The following is a 7,440-nucleotide window of genomic DNA, read 5'->3' as shown; positions in this document are numbered from 1 at the left end:
ATAATTTAACTTCATGCTTACTGCTTTCTCTACCACTTTATGTTGCTAGTGTTTTCTTACTAGCAACTACCTGAATGCTACCCTGTGCTTCTTGAAGAGCTCACTGTCAAGCCTACTTAAGTTTTGGATATTGATTTGTTGCTTAACAATTATTAAAGCCAAATTTCTATTGCATCCTTACCTTTCTAAGAGAGACATACCATATTCCTCAAAGTCAATCTTGTAGCTGTAATAGCACAGAACTTGAGACAATGCAGTGTGAGGGTTAAGGTGAAAGTACACAATTAATATTTAAACATATATGTGGAACAGCCATCATAATGTGTCCGGAATTGGTGGGTTCTTGGTCTCCCTGACTTCAAGAATGAAGCTGCAGACCCTCGTGGTGAGTGGTACAATTCTTAAAGATGGTATGTCCGGAGTTTGTTTCTTCAGGCATTCAGATGTGTCTGGAGCTTCTTTCTTCTGGTGGGTTCGTGGTCTCACTGACTGGAGTGAAGTTGCAGACCTTTGTGGTGAATGTTACAACTTTTAAAGGCAGTGCATCTGGAGTTGTTCATTCTTTCTGGTGAGTTTGCAGTTTCGCTAGCTTCAGGAGTGAAGCTGCACACTTTCACGGTGAGTGTCACAGCTCATAAAAGCAGCGTGGACCCAAAGACTTAGCAGCAGCAAGATTTATTGCAAAGACAGAAACAACACAGCCTGTGGAAAAAGACCCAAGCAGGTTGCCTCTGGCTGCCTGGTAGCCTGCTTTTATTCCCTTATCTGACTCCACCTACATCCTGATGATTGGTCTATTTTACAGAGAGCTGATTGGTCCATTTTACAGAGAACTGATTGGTCTATTTTGACAGCATGCTGATTGGTACATTTAGAATCCTCTAGCTAGACATAAAAGTTCCCCAAGTCCCCACTAGGTTAATTAGATACAGAGTACTAATTGGTACTTGAGCTAGGCACAGAGTACTGATTGGTGTATTTACAATCCTTGAGCTAGACACAGAGTGCTGATTGGTGTGTTTACGATCCCTTAGTTAGATATAAAAGTTCCCCAAGTCCCCACCAGACTCAGGAGCCCAGCTGGCTTCACCCAGTGGATTCCTCACCAGGGATGCAGGCCAGCTGCCTGCCAGTCCTGCACTGTGCACCCGCACTGCTCAGCTCCTGGGTGGTTGATGGGGACCCAGCGCCATGGAGCAGGGGGCAGCACTCTTTGGGAAGGCGCTGGCCACGTGAGAGCCCATGGCCACTTGAGAGCCCACCGTGAGGGGGTGGGGCTCAGATATGGCGGGCTGCAGGTCCTGAGCCCTGCCCCACAAGGAGGCAGCCGAGGACTGGCGAGAATTCGAGGGCAGCCCCCTCCGGCCGGCACTGCTGGGGGCCCTGGACAACCTCCGCAGCTGCTGGCCTGGGTGCTTAGCCCCTCACTGCCCTGGGTCTGGGGCACCGGCCGGTTGGCTGTTCCGAGTGTGGAGCCCGCCTGGCCCGCGTGGGATGGAACTCCTACTGGCCCTCGAGCACCCCTTGCAGCCCCAGTTCCCGCCCACCCATCTCCCTCCACACCTCACCGCAAGCAGAGGGAGTCGGCTCTGGCCTCGGCCGGCCCAGAGAGGGGCTCCCACAGTGCAGTGGCAGGCTGAAGGGCTCCTCAAGCCCCTCCAGAGTGGATGCTGAGGCCGAGGAGGCGCCAAGAGTGAGGGCTGCTAGCACGTTGTCACCGCTCAATGATTAATCATATCTGTTGATGTGGTGTGGAGAATAAGAATTTTCCTTGGGACATTGGGAGAAGACTGACAACATAGAGAATTTTTCTGGCATGGAAAGTAAGTTTAAAGGGATCAATGAAAATATATAAACAGACGAGTGAGCTCTTTTAATTTCGCTATTTTGAAATTCTGTTTGGTGGTCCAGTTATAGAAATACAGCAAAGGTGCTTATCAGCATGAAAAGCTATTTAATCATCCACACTTCCTGAAAACTTCGGACTCCTGCCAAAGCAAATAGGGCCCAGGTGTCACCATGGTAGCAGATTATCTGATAAACAGTTGATGTTTGGACAATATGCATTCTAGACATGTTGAATGGATAAACTTTGATTTGAGATATAAAAAATACTAGAATCAGAAATTCTGTTTTAATAGATTATGATGTTGATTTAATGAAATTGGTTTTGAACCAGTTGACTTTTTTTCTTCCTGTTTTTGGTAAAATTTTGTTTTGCTCCATTAAATAGAACTAACCGAGGGTTTGTTATCTCAATATTAGTAAAAATTAATTCAAAATCCTGCTGTCATGCATACCTAGCTAGTACTGGAAAACTAGCTTTTGTGGAGATCAGTTATAAAAGCATTGTGGTAAGAAAATAAAATCTGATAGCCTGACAATAACTTCCTAAATACACACGTATAGTTTAATCTTACTGGAAATAAATATGAGGAAATTATCTTCAGAAACTGCTGATAAAATGTTATACTCTTTTTATAGATTAAGACAATTACAAATACTATTTTGAAAACGTTTTGAAATTAATGTTACTATGTTGTCTCATCTGCTTAGCATTTAATTAATAATAGTCTACCCATTCATTCATAGACAGGTGTTAAGTAAAGTTCTTATTCATGTAGTAGCCTCATGTAGTTTCCCGCTCTAGGTATTTTAAGGGTCTGTGAGAGAAATCAGCAAAAGAGATGGGAAACCCTTTAATTTAAATTATTATTATTACTATTTTTTCTTTTTGAGATAGGGTCTGGCTTTGTCACCCAGGCTGAAGTGCAGTGGTGTGAACACTGCTCACTGCAGCCTCGATCTTCTGGGCTCAAGTGATCCTCACACCTTAGCCTCTCAACTAGCTAGGACTATAGGCATACACCACCACACACAGCTAATTTTTGTATGTTTCATAGAGATGGGGTTTCACCATGTTGCCCAGGCTGGTCTTGAACTCCTGGGCTCCAGCGATCTACTGGCCTTGGCCTCCCAAAGTGAAGGGATTACAAATGTAAGCCACCACACCTAGCCTGATTTAATTTTTTTTTTTTTTTAGCACAAACACATTTCTTTATTAGCCAAGGGATGATCCTAATTAATCCAACACATTTGAAATAGCTACATGTAAAATGTTTGTGATAAAGATAATTGAACACAGTAATGAAAAAAAAAAAGAAAAGAAACAGTATGGAGATTTGCTCATTGAATTGAGCTTGGTCATTCTCTTAGTTAATTCCTGTCCAAAGTGATGATGGAATTTTTATTCTACTCATAGATCCGAGTACAGGTGACATTGTTCATGACACGTCCCACCACTAATTTCCCGTCTTTCAAATTTTCTTGTTATTGTGCTTCCTCCCATCCACTCCTGATGCTGAAACTAATGCACCATCTGTAAAGTTGCAAGGACAGTCTGGGTTTTTCTGCCATCAGCTGTGGTTTCTCCAAATTTCCCCCAGGGTACAAGAAACTGTGGTTGTTTTCAAAGTGCTCTCAGTTTTTATGGTGAGGTTTTTGCCATCACAAGTGGATGATCAGTCTGGCTTGGGCCATTGTGCCCATTTTTCGCAAGCTATTCCTATCTAGCTCCTTCATGTATTCATTCAAAGCCTTTTGCCTATCCACCAGGCACCATCTTCTTTCCAGCGGCTGAACTGTGGCCATGGTGGGCGCGGGCAGGCTGACGTGCAGAGAGGGATCGGCGTCGGCGTGGCAGCGTGCCTGTCGCCGTGATTTAATTTTTATTTGCAAATTCTTGGTAGTGAGTTAGGAGCGAGAAACTCCCAGTCAGAAAATCTGGAATCAAAATTCCACAGCTGCTTCTTAGTAGTAACTGATTTAATTTTCAGTTCCTTTTTTTTTTTTTGGTAAAGTAATGGTTAAAATAAACATCCTATTATTTAGAGGTACTGTGAGAATGAACGTGGGATTTCCAATGTAATTCCCTTGGCCTAGAGACCTTGTACAGGTTATCCAAAGCTCTTCCTCCTTCCCTTCCTTCCTCCTTTTTTCTCCTTCTCTTCCTCTTCCTCATTCTCTTCCATGTTTTCCTCTGCCTCCTCTCCTCTCCTTTTCCCCTCCCTCTTCCTTCCTCTCCTCCTCTCTTCCCTCTTGCTTATTCTTCTTCTTTGTTACTTGTTACTTTGTTATTACTGACAAATTGCCAAGCTTAGGCTGCACTTGCACCACAGTATGTTCAGGCTCTGCCCAAGAGTTCCCAAGAATGCACAACATGGGTCTGAGTAACACATGGTGGAAAATCCGCTTATTGTTAGATTGTTCTCGTTTCTCCCAAGCAAAGGCAAAGTTTGGGTAACTCCCTTCTGGAGCATTGTTGGGAGGAGGAAGGAAGGGTAAAAAATCCACAACACCTTTACAAAATTTGTAGAAGGCTGCCCTCTACAGGTAACATATAAATATAATTCTGGGTAAGGGATTCAAAGTTCGCGATAGAAATTTAGTATACAAGGTGTAGTTTCTTAGGGATGTTTCAGAATGAGACAATATTCTTCCTGAAATGTAATAAGTTGAGTGCTTGTTGACATGCTCTTCTATTTCTGCCTGACAACGAATGGATATAATAGACAATCCTCTACACTCTACTCTGTAATAATTCAGAGTAGGTGGTATCACAATGAGTTTTATTTGTCAGTCCAACTTGTTTTTCTGAAAGGAGTTTTGGGAGATGCATGAAGACCTGCTAACAATTGGTCTGTCCTCAGGGCTCTGAACTGAACCACAATTTTTGAAGCACCACTTTGGCTTTTTAGCCCCATATTAAGTTATGTAGCTTCCTTAACTATTATTTACTGAGCTTCTACTGGTTCCAGGGGCCTGTGATAAACCTTTTATATATAAATATCCAAATATACTAAGATACTTTGATGTTAAATGCTCTTGAATTGTCCGGAGCCAATGAGGCCCGGAATTAGCACAACCTCTGTTGCCTTGATCTCCGCAAAGCGGAGACAAGACGGCACATTTCTGGGTTCTTTATGGCGGAACCTCCTGCGCGCGCCTAAACTGTTCCCGCCCGCAGCCCAAAGCTTTTCCCGCGCGCGCCAAAAAATTAAGTTTTCCCGGCGCGCGCAACCTTTCCTGCGCGCACGCAGACATTTTCCCGCCCAGGAAGATATGCAGGCCTAGGCGCAGGCGCGTCCCGCGCTAGGGAAAATTACAAACCCACGGCGCATGCGCAATTGTAATCTTGAGTAAGCCCGCCTCGCCGTCACCGCCCTGGCCCAACTCTTTCCTCTGCCAGCCTATAATAAGGCATTGCACTGCCACCATTAAAGGAGACTTTAATCAGGCTATTTGTCTTGTGTCCATTTCTCGTGTTTTCTTGTCTCCTCCATTCCCACTCCCCCTTCCAGGGTCTGTTCGACTGTCCTGCAGGTCGGGACATTGATGTGCTAAGATATTTAGATAGACGCGCCCCTGATAACAATATTTTATCTAAAATGTAGGGATCTACATGAAGTTCTCTACACGGTGAACTAATTCAGTAGCTGTTTGATTCCTGACCCGGAGATGGTTTCGTATCTTTTGCAAGGTTAGTAGAAGACATTATTGTCATGTTCTGTACTTATACACTCTCTAGTAATCATAATAATTATTAGTGCTGAACTGCATTGTAGCTTAATCTTTAAAGAAATATATCATTTACTACCCTTTCTAGTCAGGAATAGAGTGTTACAAAGTTGTCTTACATAGGGAATCTATTTCGGTTCTGGTTCTCAATACTTTAAGTTCAGAAAATCATTTTTCTAAATTCCATCAGATATGATCAGACTATTAGAAACTGAGCCGCTTTTTTTTTTTTTTTTTTCCAGGCAGAGTCTCTCTCTGTCACCCAGGCTTGAATGCAGTGGCGTGATCTCCGCTTACTGCAACCTCTGCCTCCTGTGTTCAAACGATTCTCTTGCCTCAGCCTCCTGAGTAGCTGGGACTACAGGCATGCGCCACCACACCCAGTTAATTTTGTCTCGATCTCTTGACCTTATAATCTGCCCGCCTCGGCCTCCCAAAGTGCTGGGATCATAGGCGTGAGACTGAGCCACTTTTAACAGAACTCACCAAAGATGATTTATAAACCAGAATGAGTCTAGTCATTTACACACATGGGAGAAATAAAACAGCAGCACAAGGAGATAGAACTTTGAAGACAGGCCTGCGTATAATTACCAAATTCCTTAGCTTCCTTGAGCATCAGTCTCTCTAACAAAAATGGGATTAATGTTTCCAGACTCTCAGTATTGGCAAGAGGATTAAATTTGAAAATGCAATACAGGACCCATATCCAGTAAGCACCCCGAAAGTGATTGATTGCTTACTACTAAGCCAGTCGGATATACTTATTTCAGAACAGCAGTACCTTCATGATATAAAACTGCCTGGGAAACCTGGTATTACATATAAGTTAATTGCTAAAAATTATTTTAAAATCAGAGTAAAGGGAATTTTATCTGCTTCCAGAATGCTTTTTAGAAAGTCATGATAGTGCTGTTGGATCATCTTTATCCACAATAGGAATAGAACTGTGCAACTGACTGTATGCTATGTCCCATGCCAGGAAGCACTTCTGATCAAAGCCAGGTCTATGCCAATCTGATTTCTGGGGATTTAAGCCACATTCTTTGTATCAAGACCTTTCTCCTGCCAGCCCCGAATTCCACATGTGGAGACATTTCTTTATGTATTGAAGACCTTATGATTTGCCTGTGTCCTTTTTTTTTTTTTTTTTTTTTGAGACAGAATCTCGCTGTGTCGCCCAGGCTGGAGGGCAGTGGCATGATCTCGGCTCACTGCAAGCTCTGCCTCCCAGGTTCACGCCATTCTCCTGGATCAGCCTCCCTAGTAGCTGGGACTACAGGCGCCCGCCACCATGACCGGCTAATTTTTTGTATTTTAAGTAAAGACAGGGTTTCACCGTGTTAGCCAGGATGGTCTCTATCTCCTGACCTTGTGATCCTTCCACCTCAGCCTCCCAAAGTGTTGGGATTACAGGTGTGAACCACTGCGCCCGGCCTTGCCTATGTACTTTTAATGGTGAACATCTCTAGGCATGGTCATGTTCAATTTGCTACTGAAACGTTGGGGCCCCTGGCAACTATATTCCTGAAAAGATGGACTCTTCAATGAAAAGAAGAGAGCATCTGAAGAAAGGGGAGGTGGAAGGAGGTCAGATAAAATCTTCACTAACTTTACTGTAAAAAATTGAGGGATGAATGGGAAAGAGTAAGGACCCTCATAACAGAGAATTCTCCTGAAGCCTGAAACACTTTTGGAACAGTTTCCAAGAAATAACCAATTACGTCCCTGGTAAGCTTATAAGGAAGTTTATATACAGTGTTTTGTGGAGATAAGACTGTTTTCCTTTTATGCCAGCAGAAAATAGCTAAGCCTAAATGTAAGCATCAAATGCAATTGTAAAGACTGATATCTTTTCCTTAT

General features: G+C 43.3%; 1 pseudogene; it reads right to left on the bottom strand.

Moving 5' to 3' along the window:
• Positions 1-3,252: 3,252 nt before the first annotated feature.
• On the bottom strand, positions 3,253-3,651 carry LOC108534353 (fatty acid-binding protein, epidermal pseudogene; annotated as a pseudogene).
• Between the last annotated feature and the right edge of the window lie 3,789 nt (positions 3,652-7,440).

This window comes from Rhinopithecus bieti, unplaced genomic scaffold (assembly GCF_001698545.2).
Source record: "Rhinopithecus bieti isolate Rb0 unplaced genomic scaffold, ASM169854v2 scaffold_10612, whole genome shotgun sequence".
Taxonomy (NCBI): domain Eukaryota; kingdom Metazoa; phylum Chordata; class Mammalia; order Primates; family Cercopithecidae; genus Rhinopithecus; species Rhinopithecus bieti.
Note: the sequence above shows the minus strand (reverse complement) of the source record. Positions and strands in the feature narration are given on the sequence as shown.